This window comes from Macrobrachium nipponense, chromosome 8 (assembly GCF_015104395.2).
Source record: "Macrobrachium nipponense isolate FS-2020 chromosome 8, ASM1510439v2, whole genome shotgun sequence".
In the NCBI taxonomy this organism is placed as follows: domain Eukaryota; kingdom Metazoa; phylum Arthropoda; class Malacostraca; order Decapoda; family Palaemonidae; genus Macrobrachium; species Macrobrachium nipponense.
Window position 1 is genome coordinate 111,899,001 of NC_087203.1, and position 25,069 is coordinate 111,924,069.

At 35.9% G+C, this 25,069-nt stretch overlaps 1 long non-coding RNA gene across 1 annotated transcript in view; it reads right to left on the minus strand.

Moving 5' to 3' along the window:
• The window catches only part of LOC135222960 (uncharacterized), a 183,391-nt gene that overhangs the window by 38,772 nt on the left and 119,550 nt on the right, over window positions 1-25,069 (minus strand). The window lies entirely within an intron of this gene.

A 25,069-nucleotide genomic window follows, 5' to 3' on the forward strand; every position in this document is an offset into this window, starting at 1 on the left:
ATTTAAAGCCCGGGACGCAGTGTTACCATGCGAAAACACCACATGTATACATAGAGGACCGCCCTTCTTCGTGATCGACGTAACAGTAAAAATATCCTTCTTTGTAGTACCTAATTTATTTAGGTTTGGGACGAATTTATTATAATATTGAGTATGTATGCATATATACTATATCTTAGTAAATATCTATAGATATTAATCTATATATATATATATATAATATATTTACCATTACTTTTTAAAGGCACACAAATCGGGCATATTTAAACACATAGTTTTATGCCCATATATATATATATACATATATATATTATATATATATATATATATATATATATATATATATATATATTCATATACATATACATATACATATATCTATATATACTATATAGGCATAAAACGTATAGAAGACAAGGAAAAGAATCGTATTCCTTAAAAAAAAACTTAAATATAGAGCTAAGTTAAAGGAAATACTGTAAGAATATCAATCAAATGAAATCCAAAAAGATGATGAAAAATGTGGATTTCAAATCACAGTAACAAATATCTTCATTGGATTCATTGACATTACTAAGCGTGTATTGATTGGTGGGATATAAAACGTTGCATTGTATATGTACTTTGCCACATCATCTTATATATTCACGCAACGATAAATATTGAATGTTGCGTGCTATTAGTCATTATAGACTCCCCCAACACTCCAGCTATCTATTTACTGTAAATTCTAAAGCAAATGTTTTAAATTATTATTTCATTCATAGCATAAACTAAAAGGCTCTTCCAACTCTACAGCTAACTCTTTGCGATAATTTCGAAAGCAGTAAGTATATTAATAATTGATTCCTGTCAAACACTAACCTTGCAGTACAGATTTCCAGTTATTTTTCACCCCATGCTATTCATTGTAACTGGAACGTTATAATTTATCATTTTTTTGTTGAAAGAATCTTTTACGCTTAAATAAGTTCTTTTTTTCATTTCTTAGAAGACGAATATATTTCTGTCTCTTGCTCACGCATTGGTGATTGTAAGTCTTCAAATGTCAGTCGATACGAAAGTCTTATAATAACGTTTGGAGAATTAATTAATAACTGCAATTTTATCAGAAATATTTAATAACTTAAGGGGGAGTTATTTAGTAATATTTTCAAGACTTGTTTATTTATTCAACTTATGCTTCTGGGTGATCGATGAGTCAGTAATTCTAAACTTAAGAGTTTATAGAATGTATACTGTATTTCCAGTGTGAATGAATTCATTCATTCCCGTATGAATCAATGAATTACAATATTTTAGGTGTTAAGTCCCTGTCGCCCATTATACTAGTTATCCCCAAGCTATTAATGAGATATTTGAGGCATTATAGTTATCCCAAAGTTATTAATGAGATATTTGAGACATTCTGGTTATCTCCAAGCTATTAATGAGATATTTTTGACATTATAGTCATCCCCAAGCAATTAATGAGATATTTGTGACGTTATAGTCATCCCTAAGCAATTAATGAGATATTTGTGACATTATAGTTATCCTAAAGTTATTAATGAGATATGTGTGACATTATAGTCATCCCCAAGCATTTTATGAGATATTTGTGACATTACATTTGAAAGCCTCATAAAAGTCATGGGTAAAAATCAATGACAATGCCTCCTTGCAATATATCCACGTTGATAGACATTCGTCAACTGTGTTATGGACGAAGGGAAGAATATGGATCATTGTTGCAAATATCAACAAACAGCCTTCTCCAGTATATGAACAACAAGTAGGCATTCAACTAGGTATTCAAAAGCGTTGACCTGCGGACAGAATGGTGACACAATCAATAGACACGGCCATATTTTCCTTAGTGTCCCTCCCCTTCCCGTCAGCGACCACGCAAATATCACCACGAGACTCAAGACGCGGGCAGTAAATTTAAATGATTGACAGGTATTAATCCACTTATGGCAGACAGTCACGTTATTCGGTCTGTCCCAAATCGGGAACAGAGGGCAAGAGGCAGTTAATTTGAACTTTTCATATATTCTAAATGAGAGAGAGAGAGAGAGAGAGAGAGAGAGAGAGAGAGAGAGAGAGAGAGAGAGAGAGAGCTAATTTTATTTTTCGTGAGAAAATTAATTTTATTCTTCGTATATTGTAAATAATTTCTTTCTCAAATACGTCAGAGAGAGAGAGAGAGAGAGAGATAATTTTATTTTTCGTAATTCTAAATAATATTTTAATACCTCAGAGAGAGAGAGAGAGAGAGAGAGAGAGAGAATCTAGACCAAAGGGCAAGCGCTGGGACCTACGAGGTCATTCAGCGCTGAAAATGAAATTGACAGTTAGAAGGCATGAAAAGTGTAACAGGAGGGAACCTGAAAGCAGTTGCATCACGAAACAATTGTCAGGAGAGGGAGGAAAGTTAGATGGAAGAAAGAAAAATAAAAAAAATGTGCGGAGGTACAATAAAAAGGAAAGATAGAAGCTTAAAAAATACGTCAGGTTCTGTCACAATGCAATAAGTCCGATGATTACTTATCAGCATGTTCTGTATACTTCTTATGATAGTCTCAGCTATACAGCCCGCAAATAATGTCATAAAGAGCCCAACTCTCTAAGGAATCATCTTATGCCCTGTGCTGTTAACATCTTACGCCGAAAACTGACCTCGTCCAGGTATGGCAAAGGAAATGAAGTATGAAGTGCGCCTGATTTATAAAATAAATGCTTCTTAGTTCTTAAGAGTGAAAAGGTTAAGTCTTGCACTGGATAAAGGACAGTACCGGTAAACATTTTAGAAGTATTCACGTGCGACACAAAAGTTAAAAAGTATGAATGTTGCAATTACTGGATTATGACGGCATCCGGTGAAAAACGTTTATTGGGTTTTCGATTCCAGATACATAACTTTTGGCTGTAATCCATAAAGAACATACAATTTCTCGTTACAGAAACCGCGCTATATTTTTAATCGATAACCATCGAAAGATTTCATTCATACAAGAGGGAGCACATGAATTATTCATCACAACTTTGTATCAAAATACGGCACTCTTTTGGGGTTACTTTGATGGAATATAAGCAAACGGACGCATACAGGTAAAAGAGAATGCGATCTTACAGGCTGTATTGCCATCATTACAAGCGTAAAAGTTACCAGGCCGAGTTTGCCGTCAATACGTGTGTGTAACTGTTACCAGGCTGAGTTGAAATCAATAAAACATTGCTCATTAATTTTTTTTTAGGTAAGAAATCATTTCAGGATACGTTTCTTGTCTGATTTCTACCGCGAGGCTTCTATTGAATAACTACATTTTGTAGTTCATAAAACCACATAAATGAAAAAGGACAAAAATTCAAAGGACAAAGTATATATATATATATATATATATATATATATATATATATATATATATATATATATATAGTATATATGTATATATATACATATATGTGTGTGACTGTGTGCTAAAGTAATATAAATGCTACAAAGTTAAGGAGCCTGCTACTTTTAGACGACATTACAGCTCTTCCTAAACTTAGTTAAAAAAAAAAAATCTTATACTTTCGCTGCAAATAAAATTATCTCATACATGTTCTCAAGCTTAATCATTTTACAAAATCTTATTGAAAATAATTACTCATAACAAGCGGGAGATACAGATCTAATTAATTAAAAAACTGAAACTTTCTGATAGCACATAAATTGTTAATCAAGCGCCATTATTAATATAAAACTGACGTATGACTTCAAATACTCTCCGAGCTTGAGCACTGAGAGAGAGAGAGAGAGAGAGAGAGAGAGAGAGAGAGAACGGGGTAAATGGAAAGGGAGAAAGCGTACAAACAACAAATACAGGGTGAAAAGATGACTGTCAACATTCTTCTGAGTCTCTTTTAAGTGTATAATTTTTTTTTGCGCGCACGAAAGACGACACGAATTCAAAGGTTTATTTGATGTCCTTTATGATCAACAATGAATGGGTTTCGGAATCCCCAAAATAACGAGTAAGAAGGAATTGTTGTTGCCGTCGTTGAGAATAATGAGGAAATAAAACCGAATGAAGAGAGAGAGAGAGAGAGAGAGAGAGAGAGAGTGAGAGAGAGAGAGGTGGGAGGGGGAGGGGAGGAGGGGACACGGAGTGAGAGGTGTCTGGGAGAGGGGTTATGTAGACAGGTTAGAGAGGAGAGAGGGAAACGGGGGAGGAAGAGTGATAAGGTACCGTTACGAAGGCGATATTATAGGCAGTTCTCCTGAGGGGGGGTGGGGGGGGGAGGGGGGGGGGACACCTTCTAATCACGTGGTCAGCAGCACGTCTCAAGTACATTCAGACATACTACTATACGTTCCCCGGGAACGTTATGGATTTGATGTTATTTACCTGAACGACGGATCCCCATTCGAATGGCTGCGACACTATAGAGGTGACAAATGGTATCAAAGGGTTACGGACAGAGAGAGATTGGCCCCCAAGCCCGAGGTATTCCACCAATGGCCATGCAGTATTGATCGCCAGGTATACTACACAGATCTCCACCAGCGTCAATCAATTATTGTTGTCAAAGGGCTTTGGTTGTGGATGGGAGGGTGGGGGGAGGGGGGGGGAGGGGGGGGTGGGGAGGGGGAGAGGAGGAGGGTTGGGTGGGTGAATGGAAGGGAGGGAGGAAGGGACAATATGGATACCGCTGATATGCAAGGAGGAAAATGGTTAGGATTCCAACATGGGGGGGGGGGGGGGGGGGCGGGTAAAAAGATGGACAAATACAGGAATTATCACGGCAATAATAATATACTGTTCGAAACGAAATGTCATTGACTTCGAGATATTAAGAAACAAAATAAAAATAGCTTGGTTGGGTATTACATATTAAATATAATATATATAAGCACGAAGTCTAAAAATAAAATACTTTTGGGCTATTCAGCATAGCAATGAAATTAACACATATCCCATCACCCATTTTAGGTTGAAAGAATAATACACTGCTGGAGACATTATCGTTTGCATTGCAAATAAAGATAGCTTCGGCTAATTCATCTAAATTAAATTAATATATTCACAAACGCACATCCAACTTTATATAATGTTATAATATTATATTAATATCATTCACGCGCGCATCCCAACTTTATAATATATATATATATATATATATATATATATATATATATATATATATATATATATGTGTGTGGATATATATATATAATATATACATACATATGTGTATATCTATATATAGTATATATATATATATTATATATATATATATATAGTATATATATAATATATATATATATATATATATATATATATATATATATATATATATATATATATATGCAGTAGAAACAGACTGGTACATAAATAAAATCTTAATTGTGCCGACGTTTCAAGACAGCAAGTCTCATTTTCAAGACTAATAAAAGATTAAAATAAATAGTGGATTATAAATACAAATAAATATGCAATAATCTCTCTAAAGCCAAACGTACATAAGGATAGATTAGTCATTGCCGGAGGTACCAATAAAGATGTTTCTATGTACCAGCCTGTTTCCACTGCCCTCTTATCTGCATAGTATATCTGACTGATTAGCTGTCATGCCTGTATCATATATATATATATATATATATATATATATATATATATATATATATATATATATATATATATATATATACACACAGCTTTCGTGCGATAACGCAGACGCCTCTCGTCACTCATCGCATGTCCCAGGAAACACGAATTAGAGAGATTAACAAGACAGGAAACTCCTTTCGTATGAACTCGACATGCAAATGACTTTTTCTTATCGATGCAAATGAAAAAAAAAAAAGCTAAATGAATTGAGAGGGACAATACACTTTAGTAGGTGCAGAATGAATTCATTATCATTCATGTAACAGTTAATATTAATATCAAAAGCAACACTTCACAGTCTTATACGAGAGAGAGAGAGAGAGAGAGAGAGAGAGAGAGAGAGAGAAAGAGTTTAAAGGTTTCTGATGGAAAAGATGTTAAAAGGATGGTGGCAGCAGAAGGATTAGCAATAGCAGAGGAGGAGGAGGAGATGAAGGAGCAGGTGAAGGAGGAGGAGGAGGAGCATTTGTAATGGTAGGAGGAGGTAGGAGGGAGGAGTATAGCGACGAAGGATGACTTGCCAAAAAGGGTGGGAGGGATAAAATGGCGATAACAAGAAATGTGTGCCTTCTCTCCTCTCTCTCTCTCTCTCTCTCTCTCTCTCTCTCGCCGACTTCTCCGATATTTAACAAAAAGGGCTTTTTCGAGTAGTAAAAAAATTATCTCGCTTCGGGAGACAATGGCGGTAGGTAACAGAAACGGCCTCAAAATTGAGACAAAAGGAGGCGGGAGGTGGCCCGTAAAAGCTAACGACGTGAGCCCTTCCAGATATGATGCGACTGCGACTGTTACTGCGACTGTTACTGTGACTGTGACTGTTACTGCGACTGTGACTGATACTACGACTAGGACTGTGACTGTTACTGCGACTGTGATTGTGACTGTTACTACGACTGTGACTGTGATTGTTACTACGACTGCGACTGTGACTGTGACTGTTACTGTTACTGCAACTGCGACTGTTACTACGACTACGACTGTTACTGAGACTGCGACTACGACTGTGACTGTTACTGTTACTGCAACTGCAACTGTGACTGTAACCGTTACTGCAACTGCGATTGCGACGGTTACTACGACTAAGACTGTTACTGTGACTGTGACTGCTACTGCGACTGCAACTGTGACTGTAACTGTTACTGCGACTGTGACTGTTACTGAGACTGCGACTACGACTACGACTGTTACTGCGACTGTGGCTGTTACTGCGACTGTTAATACGACTACGACTGTCACTGTGACTGTTACTGTTAATGCAACTGCTACTGCGACTGCGATTGCGATTGCGACTACGACTAAGACTGTTACTGTGTCTGTGACTGCTACTGCGACTGAGACTGTGACTGTTACTGCGTCTGCAAATGCGACTGTAATTGTTACTACGACTGTAACTGTTACTGCGATGTGACTGTTACTCCGACTGTAACTGTTACTGCGATGTGACTGTTACTGCGACTGTTACGACTACTGCGACTGTAACTGTTACTGCGACTGGGACTGGGAATGTTACTACAACTACGACTGTAACTGTTACTGCGACTGTTACTATGGCTACGACTGTTACTGTGACTGTGACTGTTACTGCGGCGGCAACTGCGACTACGACTACGACTGTCGACTGTTACAACGACTGCAATTGCGACTACGACTTTTACTGAGACTACGATTGCGACTACGACTGTTACTCCGACTGTGACTGTGACTGTTACTGCGACTACGACTGCGACTGTGACTGACTGTTACTGCAACTGCGACTGGAACTACGACTGTTACTGCGACTCAAGAAGCCTCAGGCAACATACAAACACACACACAGACACAAAGACATATATATATTGTATACGTGTGACGCCATTCCTGGAGAATTTTCTATTTACGAAGTATACAATTATTGGGAATTTTAAGAATATTCCCGTCAATCATCTTTAAAAACAATCATCAGGTGAAAAAATGAATTTATAGATATCTTGTCAATCATCTTTTAAAAACAATCATCAGGTGAAAAAATGAATTTAGAGATATCTGAGCATTTGATGGTAATATACATTGAAATTCATATTTAATAATCATTTTTTTAAAATGTCATGTAAACAATGACGCTGGTCTTGACGTCAATGACTGATCGATTTTTTACATTAATTATTATTTACAACTTGAGCAATGTCTCTTAATAACTGACGCACGGAAGACATCCCACAAGAAGTGGACAATAGGACACTCGGTTCCTCTTCCACACAGCCGTGTCCTTTTCCACCCAAAAAATCCCTTTACCTTTCTGCAATCATCCCAACCTCCCCCCCCCCCACCCCCCCCCCCCCACCCCTTAGCCCACTACCCCACCACAGCCCAAAACCCTGACGGACCATCCCATACCAACCCCGTCCACCCGTCCCTTTCAGCCCCGGAGAGAGAAAAAGAGAAAAAGAAGAGAGCTCTTGAACGCGGATATCTATGCCCTACTTCCATTAAATATTTACGACTCCCGAAGAGCTTTTAAGGCTTAATGCACGTATTTGGAAACCCTTCCTAATGCTACCAACTGTACTTGGGAAAGACGCTGGACGGTGTAATACACAGCCTTCTGGGGGAAAAAAAAAAAGTAAAGATAAATATATGACGGAGAGAGAAACAGATGCATACACGCACGCGAGAACAAGGAGTGTAATTAGACGGAGGTTTGACTGAAATAAATACACAAAATTTATTGCGGTGTATTACGCTGTAGGTTGAGAGGTACACGAAACCGAAGATTCCTCATTCAATGTAACGGAGGAGATAAAAATGGCAATAACCTGCGATAAATTTGTCCACAATAAAATAAAGAACCTATCTAGATAAGCCTATATAAATTTAAACATACAAAAGAAGTCTTAACGCTTCGTTAAATCTTCATGATTTTTCTCCCTCTAAAAAAAATACAAATATACAAACTTACACATACAAAATAACGTGTTGATATGTCAAGAAATCATCTATCCCCACCCCCCGCCCCCAGCGAGCTGATCACCCGTGTATCGGACACGTCATAAGTAAAAATTCGCCAAAGAATGCAATTGCATGAGCTGACGCTTAAAAAAAAAGGAAAAAAATTCCAAAAAAAAATTTTATAAAAAAAAAAATGAATAAAAAAAAACCCTAAGACCTCCCTCAACCCCACGTTCTGTTCCCTGTCATTTGGCGAGATTTTGCGATTCCCAATTTTCGTCTCTCGCTGTTATTCCTTCTCGTCTGAGTCGCAGGGGTCAGTTCCTGACTAGATGGTACCTTCGCCATATTAGGATTCTAATGGCAAGATGTGTGTCTGTCTGTTCACCTGGAGACGTTTTGATTTCTTGGCTAATATTAAACACAATGCTTGTCTGTGTTTTTTCAGTTTCAATCTCATACTTGGTTGTTTTTTCATGTACATTAATTTCCATTTTCGTAATAGGCTTTTCACTATTATTTTTCCTATTTCTACATTCTCATTCCTACCCATCTCTCACCTGCTGTTTTTTTTAAATCTTATACTTAACAGTTTTTTTCGTGTTCATTTATTTCCATTCTCGTAATAAGCTTTTCTTAATTATTTGTTATATTTTTACATTCTTATTCCTATCCATCTCTCACCTGCTGTTTTTTTTCGTTTCAATCTTATACTTAACAGTTCTTTCATGTTCATTAATTTCCATTTTCGTAATAGACTTTTCATAATTGTTTTTCCATATTTTTACGTTCTTATTGCTATCCATCTCTCACCTGCTGTTTTTTTTTTTTTTTCAATCTTATACTTGACAGTTTTTTTCATCTTCATTAATCTACATTTTCGTAATAGGCTTTTCACAATTGTTTTTTTCAATTTTTACATTCTTATTCCTATCCATCTCACACCTGCTATTTACGATATCTTCGCATCTATTTCTTTTTAATATCCTATTTATGTTTCATTAATTAATCTTGAAATTCGTATAGGCTTTCATAATTTTTCAACGCTTTCCCACTCATACTTCTACCCATAATTCCCGTTCTATTGACGATCCGTTCGTCAATAAAATTTTTCCATTATGCCGTAATACACAAAACCTGGAAGTGCTCTGGACGCAATCTTCTACACTGCAATAAATATTTCCGTTGCAGACGCCATTGACATTCTGAAGCTGCAATTCAGCCATCAGCCTCCAAAGAAGTTCATTTTTTTTTTCTTTTCTTTTTATCGAAGGAGCCCATAACGGTAAATGAAAGCATTTCCTACTTATCAATTGCAAAGGCATTTGACTTCAGACAAAAAAAAAAAAAAAATTTTAAAGCTTATTGCGAAAATTGAAAATAATGAATTTGGAAAAAAATTAATATAAGATTGAAACGACAAAAACAGACCGAAATATCTTGCCATTAAATAATCCTAATATGGAAAATAAACCTCGAAGTCGTTTGCGTAAACAAGTCATTTTACTATTAGTTCATAACAGCACGTCCTAAGAAAAGATAAAATAAAAAATAGAAGGGTGATTTTAATCTAAAGATTATTTACAAAGAAAAAAATCTAAAGATAAAAAAACATAAAGCTGATTTTAAGATTTGAAGATTATTTACAAAGTAAAATCTAAGGATAAAACAAAATATAAAGCTGATTTAAAGAATATTTACAAAGGAAAATAATCTAAAGAAATAAAGATAAAGCTGATTTTAAGATTTAAAGATTATTAACAAAGAATGATTCTAAAGGTAAAAAATATAAAGCTGATTTCAAGAATATTTATAAATGTAAAATCTAAAGAAATACAAAACAAAGCCGATTTTAAGATGTAAATATTACTAACAAAGAATAAATCTAAAGATAAAAAAATAAAAAGCTGATTTTAAGATATAACGATATACGATGAAAAAAATCAAAAGATAAAAAAGCTATCGAGCTGATTTTAAGATTCAAAGAGTATTTACATAGGAGAAAAAAAATCCAAAGGAAAAAAATATAAAGCTGATTTTAAGACGTAAAGATTATTTACTTAGAAAAAAAAATTCTGAAGTCGATTTCCAGATAGAAAAGACCATTTAACCAAATGACTGAAGTATCAACTCATATCAAGAATTAGAGAGTGACAGTGCCTTTGGAGGATTTCTCTACTTCTTGATTTAATAGGAAACGTGTCAAAAACATCGTAACCAGAGAAATTCCACGATTACGTTGCAGATTAAAACCCGCAGTCCATATTAGCCTTTCAATTTCAGCAAATATTCAACGGCGCAGACTTCGTTAAGTGATGCTCATTCACATCTAAGTGGATATTACGAGACACAATCAATATAACTCAGCACTGACGATACAGTATGATTTTCGCATAGTAAATCAAATTTTTATGACATACATTATTACCTTTCGACAAAACTCAAGTAAAACTTATACTGACACATAAATCTTTATTAAATTTTTTTGTATAGAAGCAAAGACCATATTCTCACTTTCGATCACAACGCAGTTAAAACTCGTTCTACAAGTCTGCCTAACTTACTAAAATGCAGTATATTTGCGTTTTCCTTGTATGAACAACGAGTTCCAGACATATTAGCTACGCGCGACACACACACATACACATATAATATTATAATATATGTATACACACACACAATATATATATATAAATAATATATATATAATATATATATATATATATATATATATATATATATATATACATATTATATAATCTCCTGATAGGAGGGGTGGTCAAAGTCCATTGTTTATCACTGTATCTAAAACAAAGGCCAAAATTCGAATCCTGAAACTTGGCAGATATCCTCATTAGGTCTATTTATCGCTTTGGGTATAATTATTCACAATGTATAGTAAATTTAATTATCAAATTATATATTTGTAACTTGAAAGTTCTTTTTAAATCTACAAATGTCAAGTATGTGTAAGTGACAAAAACATTCATATAGATACATATATATAAATATATATATATATATATATATATATATATATATATATATATTATTATATATATATATATATATATATATATATATTTGTGTGCATGTGTACGTACACTAATGTACATATAAACACGCAAAAATGCATGCATTTAAATGTCCATCCAAAAGCCCAAATTTGTTCTTAAATTCTTATTTTCATTTCCAGCACATTATCTCGAGACTCGGGGCAAAAAAAAAAAAAAAAAAAAATATATTATTCCTTCTCAGTCGTCGCCGTCGTGCCTAAGGGGCGTAAGCCCTACTACCCCGGGCCAAACCCACGAAAATTCATGACAATGGGACGGCGACTGCAAAGAAACCACCAGCAAAGAACAAAGAAAGCTGACAGCTTCATTTAGCGATCACAAAGGAAATCGGCTAACCCACCTCCCCAGGTCTTCCCTTGGCTGGCCCTGGAAGGGGATATGGTGGGGGTATAGGTGGGTCTGGAGAAAGGGAAAGGGGTAGGTAGAGGTATAAGGTGCGTGTTTAAAAGCTGGTTGTTACCGAGCCTTCCAGGAGAAACAAATTCCCCGTAATGATAACGGTGATTACGAGGTAATTACGTGTATTTGATGGCTTCAAGAGTAAGCTCGAACTATGTTAATCGCCGCTGCATTTCTCGAGACTTCAGAGGAAAATAAAGGAAAATGGCCACTTGTGAGCTGATTAGTTATGCATTACGCTGCCTCAAAAGCCATAGAGGAACATCGGGAAGCGGGTTGTATTAAGATTTTAATGGAGAGATGAAATAGACCAATCAATTATGGATGGGTATGAAGTACTTTATAGAACGGTCAGACCTCATAAAAACGAAGTTACAGGCCGTAATTTATGAAATTTAGGCGAAATATCACAATGTTAGACCAGACAGAAAAAATTTGATGATTTCAGGCTAAGATATTCTTCGTGATGCATTTATAAAATAAACATAAAACATTCTAGTCCTTTCTTACTAATGGCTTGGATAGATATGCAACCCATTATGAATAATAATAATAATAATAATAATAATAATAATAATGAAAGAGGATGCAACCGGGAACCCCAAACTATAAAAACCACCCAGTCGAATAGAACGACTGTAAAAAAATTATAACAACAATTAATAATAATAATCCTTCACTTTGGAAAAGAAGACTGATAATATTTATACTTCACACCTCCTTCAATTACTAATTATCGTTAAAAATGAAGTCTTATATGAATACAAGTACAAAACAAGAGCAAATACCCTAGCAGCCTAATGTATAAGAATACAACACCACTCAGATGTATAATATAAAAAAAAAAATTCATATTGCAGCCAACTAAAGTAAACAAATACACAGAACAGAATTTGTAACAAATTCTCACATTACCTGGGGTCCAAATCAGATACACAGTAAACAAAAGTGAAGACTTTCATCTGAGCATAAATACACTACAAAATAAATACCATAGCGGCCTAATACAACAAAACTCAGATGTATAATATTAAACAATTCATTGACAGCCCACTAAAATAAACAAATACATAGAACAGAAATTGTATCGAATTCTTACATTATCTGTGGTCCAAATCAGATACACAGTCAACAAAAATAAAGTTTTATCTGAGCGTAAATACAATGCAAGAATAAATACCGTAACGGCCTAATGTATTAGATGTATAATATTAAAAAAAAATTCATAATACAGCCCACTAAAGTAAACAAATACACAGAATAGAAATTGTAACAAGCTCTGACATACCTGAGGTCCAAATCAGATACACAGACAACACCAACATTATATATAGTTTGCGACCAAGGAGATTTTGATCCGCAGAAAGGCACTTTCGCATTTCCACCTTCTTCTCGTGTGGCGTCACTCACGAAAAATTACACGACTGGGAACAAAAAAAGTTAACTGACGAAAGTCACACGAAAGTCACGTCTGGCTGCGTCCAAGCACTGGCAAAAGTCGCGCAGGTGTAATTTCCACAGGTATAATTTCGTGGGGCCCAGGTACGTCGAAAGAGATATAGCGGCCGGAAATGAAAATGATCGAAAGCATATTCAGTCTGAATAGAAAAATAGAAATAGTTAAATTTTTCAATCGACTTTTTAAACTCGTATAATCTTTCAGGAAAATAAATTTTAATTTTAATGAAAAATTTTAATTTTGCTAAAAAAAATAAATAAATAAAAAGTAGGTAAACAAAATGTTCATTTTAATCTATTTTTAATCTCGTATAACCTTTCGTAGAATATAAATGTTAATTCTAATAAAAAAAAAAAGTGGGTAAACTGAAAAAAGGGTGACATTTTAATCTACTTTTACAAACCCTTCGGAGAAAATAAATTTGGATTTTGATGAAAAAATTTCTAGGAAAAAATAAAATTAGAGACATTAGAATCCACTTTCAATCTCGTATAACATTTTGGAGTTTGAGAAAATTTTTTTTAATTTCGTTTAAAAAAAAGTGGGTACAAATTTTTGGTGAATATAAATTGTGATTATGATTTTAAAAAATGAGTTCTCTGTGTTCCTGGTGTTGAAGCTGGTCAAGTGGGTATAGTTTTTAACTACATCGAATAGATTTTTAAAAAAAAAAGCTCCGACTGTATACCCGTAAATTTGCTTTTGTCCATCCTACATGAAAAGTTATTATTCCATATCGAAATGTAAGTCTGTAAGAGCTATATTCCATTATCTTCTTTCACTTCTTTTTTTTATTATTCTTGCACATAGAAATCATTATTGCTGGACTCAAAACCGCAAAGTGAATCAGCAATGTCTGCCGAGAACAAAGAAATCCAGTCCGTAATGTAAAATCCAGATTCTCTCTCTCTCTCTCTCTCTCTCTCTCTCTCTCTCTCTCTCTCTCTCTCTCTCCATGCACGAAAATGGCAGAATGGTTTTCGTCCGCTAAAGCAACATCAAAGCTCAAAATAAAACGATTCACATGTATACAAAATACTTTACATATACATATATATATATAAGGGTATATACAAACAATTTGATTATATTATATTTAATATAAAAAGTATATACTTTCATCATTACTTTACATGCATATATATATATATATATATATATATATATATATATATATATATATATATATATATATATATTATATATACTATATTTTATATATTTATATGTGTATATATAAATCAAATATATATATATATATACACTTACATACATACATATATATATATATATATATATATATATATATATAATATATCTATATATAATATATATATATATATATAATATATATATATAAATTATATATATTGACACATATAGACAGACAGGCACGAGCGATCACATATAAAGACAAAGTGACAGAGAGAGAGAGAGAGAGAGAGAGAGAGAGAGAGAGAGAGAGGCATTTCCTATCTTGTAAAATATTTAACTTTCACAATCATGGCCGACTACTTTTCCTGTACAGTTACATTACTATCACCGACGTAGACAATTCCTGGAGAGAGAGGAGGAGAGAGAGAGAGAGAGAGAGAGAGAGAGAGAGAGATAAAGGCAATAAAAAGTGGTTTGATTACTTGTGATGGCAGGTGAGTGCGCAGACTGGCTAAGAGAGCTATTCTGTATTTGGTATAGAGGAGCTAAATAAAAAAAAAATCATAGAAATAAAAGCAAGATTATATATCATATAACACGGAGACCTCAATTGCGGTACAGGTATGTGAAAAAGACTCCAGTGTACATACGTATGTGTCTGTAAGTGTATGTATATATTATATATATATAATATATACTATATATATATATATTATATATATAGTAATATATATATATATATATATATAGATATAATTATATATATATATATAATATATATCATATATATAATAATATATATATGCTCATATATATAATTATAATATATATATATAATATATATATATATATATATAATTATCTATATATATAATATATATATATAATTATATATATTATAATATATATAATTATATATATATATATATATATATATATATAAATATATATATATATATATATGCAAAACACATTAATTTCTATAATTTTCTATATTTCTTTACGCAATTCAATATTCTGAAAAAAAAAATTCTTTCCTAAGCCGTTCCAATTTTTAATATAATTTTTTCTACCAACAGCTGTTTTTGCAACTGACGGCACTGACACTATACCGTACGGGGGCATGCGCACTTCAGAGCGTCTGGAAGGTCCTCGCTGAAGAAGCCTTGAAGTACTCCTTTCAAACAGTCTTGTTGGAAGACTTCAGCTTCAACAATTATGCAGGAATCCTCGTGACGAGGGCCAATACCAATTCCTCAGGACACTACGAATTGAGAACAAAAAACCACCGTTTTTTTATAAGTTTAAATTTCGATTCCCAGCTCTGCCAACAAGGAATCAGAGGAATTTGTTTCTGGTGATTAGAAATTAATTTCTCGATTTAATGTGGTTCGGATCCCACAATCACAATAAACTGTAGTAGGTCCCGTTGCTAGGTAACCAATTGGTTCCTAACCAAGTGAAAATATCTAATCCTTCGGGCCAGCCCTGGGAGAGCTGTTAATCAGCTCAATGGTCTGGTTAAACTAAGATATACTTCTAGGTTGAAATGTTCGGAAGAGGCAGGCAAACCACTTCATAGATTATACAGTAGGCGCGCGATGAAGACACAAACTACCTCATTACAGCCAGATTAGACACAGAGGCGTTAACTATGGGCAACTCATAATTGCCCAGAAGGATAAGACCAGTATGACGTAGTAATAAACCCCACACAATGATCAAGGGCCCAAGACCACGCCCTGAAGAACGCCGACGACGAGAGCTCCCAGCCACCCCCTTCACAAGTGGGAACAGGACGCTCCCGGGAGTATGAATGGATTCAGATAGTCGATGTTCATCCACCGAGTAATACCCACTAACACGCTGGTGTTCTTTAACCCACTTGCTGAGCTTCGAAAGCAGACGTTTCCAACCTGTTTCGACCTATCACTGTAAGAAGAAGAAAATGAATGGGAAAACCATTTGAAAAATAAATAGAACGATCTTGCGAACGACGAAGGGAAGAGAAAATTATAATGTATATATATAAATGTGTGTGTATGTTTTATTATATATATATATATATATATATATATATTTATATATATATATATATATATATATATATATATATATGCGTGTGTGTGTGTGTGTGTGTGTAAGTAATGCAAACATACAAAAACATACACACAGGAGGGCTGGGAAAACAAGTTGCGTGACTGAGCGACCCTACCATATTATTTATCACAGCAGTCCTTTGTCAGACGGAGGCGGAATGATTCATTAAAGACCAATATGACATCCTCCTCGGAGAATTAAGGCAAAGACCCCAATGACATCCTAAAAGTATGAAGGACGTTAAGGAAATACAAAAGACCTTTTTGTCTACTGATACCTCAGAAAGAAGCGGCTGGTTTCACAAGCTAGAATGTTTGACTAACTGATGAAGGAAACAAACTATTACAGAGGGTATTTATATACCACAGAGCAAAAAAAACAGAACGCTAATGGTGCTCTCAAAGAGAGAGAGAGAGAGAGAGAGAGAGAGAGAGAGAGAGAGAGAGAGAGTTATCATGAATGAGTACATAAATGATGTTCAGAGATAAATTGGGGAGAGAGAGCGAGAGAGAGTTATCATGAAAGAGTACATAAATGACGTTCAGAAGTAAATTGGAGAGAGAGAGAGAGAGAGAGAGAGAGAGAGAGAGAGAGAGAGAGAGAGAAATTGATCATGAAAAAGTACATGAACTACGTACAAAGAAAATTGTGGGTAGAGAGAAAGAGGGAGAGAGAAACACAAAATTATCATGAGAGAGAAATTGATCACGAAAAAGTACATGAATGACATACAAAGAAAATTGGGGGAAAAGAGAGAGAGAGAGAGAGAGAGAATAATGGTCATGCACACCAAGATATTATAATAAGTAAATAAAAGACGTAGTACAGAAGTAACCCGGGTGAAAAATGATGTGAAAAATGGTAACATTAATGTGTTTAAACGGACGCACCAAGCACTCTTGAATCAAAGCAAGCCATTAGGCCCATTTGCGAAGCGTTAAGTAAACCCGTTAACTTCCTAAAGTCCAAAATTAGCGAGCATGATAGCCGGCATAACCGTCCGCACAACTCAAGCTCCAGTGGATAGAAGCCGGTAAGAAATGACGCAATCAATTGTATGATGAAACCGAGACATAATACTGAGACATTTGATAATTTCTGAAGCTTATTAACATCATCTTCCATTGTTTATATGGTATTATATTAGGCAACATCGAAAATATACGACAATTCTTTATTGCTTAATTTCTTTATTTCTAAGGCTACTTAACGTTACCGGTCTTAATCAATTCTGGCAGTCTTAATTTTCGTTAAGAGTACAGGTAGTTTAACGAAGGTTTTATCTTATTTATACATTTAGAATATGACACACAATTGCAGAATATACTATTCTTCTTTACTGCTTCACTTCTTGAGAATATTTTACCTCTAAATAGGAAAAATTATCATTTATTCGTGCTAGAAATTGTATGCGCGCAATGTATGATGCCAGTATTGTCGAAATATATAAACACGTTTATAAAAAGTATAAAACTTATTCTTTTGGGCACCGATTCTTCATGTTTCCAAACTGGACTCTATATTAAGAAATCTTACAGAGAAATTCTCAAGAAAACTGTTTGATTATATTATCATTACGCTGTGATTTCAATTTCAACGCATTTTCCATTTCAAAGTTATACTTGATTTTTCATTTTAAAGAAAAAATTAACAAAAAAAAAGTTCGAGAAAAGATTTTCTGAAAAATTTGGTCACAAAATTTCCAACACTAAAGTTCAAGGCATTTTCAAAGCCCTCACATATATTACCAAAACGTCATTTTTTTAACAATATATAATTCATGTAATTATATATATTGCATATGAATAAAGATATGAATTGAATGGTATTGAATTGACCAAAAACAATTATCATGGACACTATTATTGACACTTTCCCTTCCTCTCCAAATCATCGTCTTGAAGAACAAACTACGTAACAAACTGAAAATATATATTGAGTGGATGCACTCAAAGCTGAAGAGTAAGGGACCTTGTATTAATAAAAAAAATTATTTGCACATTTCTAAAAATATTTGTTTACAGCACAACATATATACATACACACACACACATGTATATATATATATATATATATATATATATAATATATATATATATATATATATACACACACACACACACACACACACACACACACATATATAATTGTATATATATATATGATATAATATACAAAAAATCATTCTTTTCAGGCAGCAACAAAGTTCAAACAGAAAGGAAAAAACTCATCGTGACTCAGGAAAATTATATGAGTTTTGAAATAAAAAATGAGAAAAGTCTGACTAGGGGAATATTTTTTTCACCATATTCCGTTCGAAGTCGGGTCACACATTCCAAAAATAAAAGGTTATCATTTTGCGTTATGAACAACCTTAAGTATGGTTTTGACCCAGTAGTGATGACTTGCAGATTCTGATGGAGCAATGAGCCGTCACTTCTGCAACCTAGCAACAACCCCCAACAGTCGACTGGACACTGGGTACCAAATTCATTGGTTGAGTCGAAAAAAAAGAAGTATTTTGAATGTTTTGGGAAAGCGTCCACTCGTGCTTATTTGTCAGGTTCGAGAATCGAACCCTGTTCGTCCAGTTGTGACAAGACGCTTTACAACTGACAGAGAGAGAGAGAGAGAGAGAGAGAGAGAGAGATTTAGGATGTAATTTCAGTATGAGTTTTTATGATACTGTATTTTACCCAGCATTAGCTAGCTAGAGAGAGAGAGAGAGAGAGAGAGAAGAGGAGAGAGAGATAGATTCCGACGAGAGAGAGGAGGGAGAAGAGAGAGAAGAGAGATTTCTGGTGATTTTAGGATTTCCAGAGTCTTATAATAACTTTTATTCTTATAATACTTTATAACACTCATCAACAGCTATACTGAGATAGCCTGGAACTCAGCCAGTGATATGAAATACTCTACAAAAACACTCTTCAGAATTCACCCATGACCTCGCACAACGATACAAAGGTGGAATATCATACACTTGAGGAATTCAGAAACAACGCAATTGGTGCCATGACCATAAAAAAAATGAAATCAGAACTCAAATATAACTCTAAATATACCATATCATTTCAGTGGTCTTAAACGAAAGAAAACCATATACTAGAGAAGAGACGTAAATGTATCATTTTTTTCTTTCCAGTGGCCTTGGAAAATGTCGAGTCATTTCAGAGCATGGATTGAAGAACATGAAGAACAGCATAACATCATACGACTAGACCAAGCATGAAAATGGATGATATCGCTTCGTACGAAGGGCTTCACTCTAGCTTTATATCGGTCTAAACCTTGACCGAGGTCTGCCACTCCTACCTAGTCTCAATTATACATAGCTATACATAGCTATAATATTTCATCATTGGCACGAGACTTAAAAATACAATTATAAAAACTAAGGTTTCTACAGGAAATGTTAAGTGGTGCTCAGCAAAAATCCACAAAATTAATTTTTTGAAAATGAACACCTAGCAATCGGAAGTAAATAAAAGACTGGTGAAAAATTATAACTGATTACAGAGAAACCACTGGTACTAAAATGGCCATTTACTCTTGTTATATTACTTCAGTCCCTTGAAAAGCAAAAGTATTCGATTAACGAAGCATTAAAACACATTCTCCTCTTATATATATATCCGAAAGGCAAAGAACAAAGAGACTTTAATGCATGAAATAGAAATGTGATAAAGCTCTAATGATAAAGATCGTAAGTTCAAAAATACGGAATACATAATAATGGCTAAGCTAAAAAAAGACAAAAAAAATATATTGCCAAAAGGAAAAAAGGCGAAGACTGACATAAAATGATTTCAAACACTTCATAAACCCGTTTGAAATCATTTCAAGTTGCTTTTTATGAATACGTAAAGATGAAATTACTTGTGAATTCGTAAAAAAAAATTATTTCAATTATATTTGCGAGGGCTGCGTGTTTATTTACATAGAATAAACTCATCGCACTAAACCCAATGAAAAAGAGCATAAAACTGCACAGAAACGATCTTGCAAACGACACACGCACATACAAAACAATCGCTTCCTGCAGAAGCTAAACCTCAGGAGACCGGAGCGCGCAAGCACCCATCTCGCGGCAGCGCATGCACGCACACTCACACACACACACACACACACTATCATCATCAGCATCATCATCACCCTGGGAGCGCTAGGCCGTAACATCAACATTCTTTACTGACACAATGTTCTGCATAAAAGTTAATGGGGTCGATTACGTTTTAGAAATCCAATAGCGGCTCTCTTTTAATAACAATATCTTGGAAAAAAATAATAAAAGCGCCGGACCTTAATGGCGGGTAACGGGAATATTTCAGATAAAATAAAATTTAATTCGCGCATCACATGCTTGAATTTAATTGCGGTAACATGGAGGTAATTGAAAGGCGATTCTATTTAATCTGCATACTCGCCGCCCCCCGCCCCCCCTCACTCCCCCCTAAAGGGGCCCGTTAGCTCGGACGTTAACTTAGGCCTACATCCATAAGGGAGGTTATGGAAATGGGCGCAGAAATGAACCAATATCATGCTTTGGTAAATCACCGGCGGCCGCCTCACGCTAAGATTCAATTTAATGATCGCCTCGCCGGGGCCGGTAATGGCGAGGAGGTCTGCAGCCGAACATTAAAAGGAAATAAGTGTATAGGTATAAGCATTTGGGGGGTGAGGGTGGTGAGGGGGAGGAGAAACGTACCTGGGAGAGGATGGGGGAGGCGAGTGAGGGCGGGGGCTAAGGGGGAAGAAAAGGAAAAAAAAAAAAAAAAAAAAAATAAAAAGAAGATATTTTCCATTAGTATCTGGCGGCAGTCATTTATCTGAGCTGATTATAGGACGGAAGCCGTCATATCGGCGAGCAGATCCCTAGTTCCCATTCCCGGCCATATCCTAACGTTTAGCATCGAGCATCCGATTCCTTGGACGATGGCTACGCCTACGGTCCGAAATTCAGACGGGCGACGACGGACGAACGAACTCCCCGCCGCTATTCTAAAAGGGGAGGGGGAGGGAGGCTGCTACAGGTCGTCAAAACCATCGGGGGGGAGAGACAAGATTCCAGCTCCGAAATATCGACGAAAGCGTTGCTTGCTAAACGCAACTGGCTTTAAAGCAGTGCCCGGAATGACCGTTACGTATACACAGGGTCGGCAACGGCGGCATCAGCCGTAACGGCTGATCGAAGCCGTTTCCAAAATTTCCGGCGGACGGGGGTTCGAATGCTCACGTAACAAAGAGGAATTGTTATGACTATTTCCCTCCATTTCCCACCTGCATTACACCCAAATTACTGCCAATATTATTTCAAAAATGTAGATAGTAACGCGAGATGGGTCGTAGGAACGAATCCTCCTCCTCCTCCTCCTCCTTCTCCTCCTGTGTTTAGCAGACGCCCTCGGGATGATATCCTACTGCTGCTGCAGGAGATACGTACGTGTGCCTAAGGAGGTCGAAGGCATTAATGGGATCTTTAAGGCTGTCTGCCCTTTGGCTTAACGAAAACTAACTGACGGTGACGCCACGGCCTTTGGATGATTTTTTTTTTTTTTTTTTTTTTATTTTTTTTTTTTTTTTTAATAAATGGAATGGAAGGATTTCGTACTCATCCAAAAAAGGGGAAAAATACTTAGGAATACTATTTATGTATTTCATTTTTTTATATTTTAAGTTCTCCCTAAAAGGAGACATCTATGCCCATGTCCATGTCTTCTCCTTCTCCTTCTCCTTCTTCTTATTTCTTTTATCCTCCTCCTCCTCCATCCTCCTCCTTCTTCTCTCCTTCTCCTTCTTCTTATTCTTCTTCCTCTTCCTCCTCCTCCTTCCTTTTTCCTCCTCCTCCCCTCCATCCTTTCCTCCTTCCTTCCTTCCTTCTTCTTTTTTCTTCTTCTTCTTTCTTCTTTCTTCCCTTCCTTTTTTTTTCTTAGCCGGCCGTTATTGCATATAAAAATATTCAGGTGATATTAAGGATATAAGAAGGCTCTCCCAAATGACTCGGATCTTAAACGAACTGTCCATTACGGGCACATGACGCCTTTACAAAGACATAACAAGAATATTACCTTTGGCTACGAACACAAGGAGAAGAGAAAATGGAAAATGAGCGCCATTACCGACACAAAAGGCGCCGCTCCTGATAATTCCCGGATTCAATAATGATCAAAATAATATTACTAAATTTCCCCCATTAACCATTCCCACTGTTACCAACATCGTCATCGCTATAACAATTAATAACGCGACGCAGATGACGATAATGGAAGATTTAAAAAAAAAAGTATTCAAACTTTTCCTCTACTTATGTGACTTGCCCGCCGTCCCAAATCTTACTTATAAATATCGCCAAAAGACGTCATAATCCAAAGATATATTCAGAACAGAAAAATCGAAGAAAAGCCAGCTAAGAGAGAGAGAGAGAGAGAGAGAGAGAGAGAGAGAGAGAATGTTTCTCGTTCCTTCTGGATTACCTCTCTTTCTCCTTCAACCTAGCACCCCACCCTCCCCTTAGAATCCCATTAGTTTAATTTAGAATTCCCCACTAAGAGAGAGAGAGAGAGAGAGAGGAAGAAGGAGGGAGGGGGATGGAGGATGAGGAGGAGGAAGTCCCCCCTCCAGAGAGGTAGGTGGTTCTCGTTCCTTCTGGAATACACCTCTTTCTCCTCCAACGTCCCCCAGGGCCCCCCTTTAGAATTCCATTAATTTTCATTTAGAATTCCCTACTATGAAAGATGGGAAACGGAGAGGGAAGCGGAGACGACGAGAGAGAGAGAAAGGTGGTTCTCGTTCCTTCTGGAATATACCTCTTTCTCCTCCAACGTCCCCCACCCCCCTTTAGAATTCCATTAATTTCATTTTGAATTCCCTACTATGAAAGAGAGAGAGAGAGAGAGAGAGAGAGAGAGAGAGAGAATCCCATTAGTTTCATTTAGAATTCTACGCTAAGAGGTGTTTTCTCCCCCCTCCCCCAACCCCCCAACCACCTTCGTTTTCTCCATCATTGAAAGCGAGGGCCGTGTTTTAATTTTATAAAGAAGTACGGTCCGATAACATTGATTATATTCTGGCCTCTCCTTTAAAAACCGGTACCGCCTCAATGTTGTCATAACAGTTTCGAACACAGCCTGGTCGGAGGAGGAGAGAGAGAGAGAGAGAGAAGGAGAAAAGAGAGGAGGAAGGGAGGAATACGAGGAAGAATGGTAATAGGAAGGAGGAATGGTAATAGGGAGGAAGAAAGGGCTAAATGTCGCCTTAAACGGGTTAAATCAGTTTTCGACCTCCTTCGAATACTACTGTCTGAAGTCAGCTTCGAGAAAAATAAAAAATGTCGAATATTCGAAAGATGCTTGGAAATGATGCGATCCAGAAATATAATTTTGTTATCTTAATTTTCCCTTCTTCTTCTTCTTCTTCTTCGTCTTCGTCTTCGTCTTCGTCTTCGTCTTCTTCTTCTTCTTCTTCTTCTTCTTCTTCTTCTTTTCTGTTTGCACAAGGAGAAGGATATAATAGAAGAGTGCGATAGTCATACCCAAAGGCAATGCTGTAACTTAAAATCAGACATCGTAATTGTAATCATTATTATCTATAGTTGGTCGTACTGACGCGGGGGGTGGGGAGGATAGGAGGATTAGAGGATGGGGGAGGAGGAGGACGAGGATGGGGTTATAAGGAAGATGTACATGGTAAGCCTTGCAGGTGGAGAGAAGAGCGGAGAGAGAGATGAGAGGAGAGAGAGAGAGAGAGAGAGAAGAGAAGAAATAGGGGGACGAACAGACAAATTACACGGAACATGAACAACGAGAACAGACTGAACAAAGAAACAGAAAGAGTCTGTTTCCCTTTAAGCTTCTGTTATGACAACACTTGCACTTTAGCACCGGGGTTAACTGAGTAAAAGACTTCTGATGGTGGTGGTGGTGGGGGGTGGGTTGGGGGGGTGGGGGGGCAGGGAGGAGGAGGCAAAAGTCTTTATCCCCCATATTGTGTACAGAAGCTCAGTACAAACTTTACCTTAATTACCTAAGTTTGCTCCTCTATTTACGGCCACCGATGTTTTGTTCCGTAACAAAGAAAAAAAGATACGCATTTATGTATTTTTTATTTTGGGAGGCTGGGAAAAGGCGAGGGTTAATTCTACCCCAAATGTCGGGATGCGGGCTACTTTTTATTTTATTATTTATTTATTTTTTACTGCTACATTGCCTTTATATACACTCGTGTATTCCTGTGCTATATGTCCCCCAATATTTCTTGGGATATTAATTTTTTTTTTTATTTATTTTGATTGATTGATTTATTTTTAAAAAAAAAAA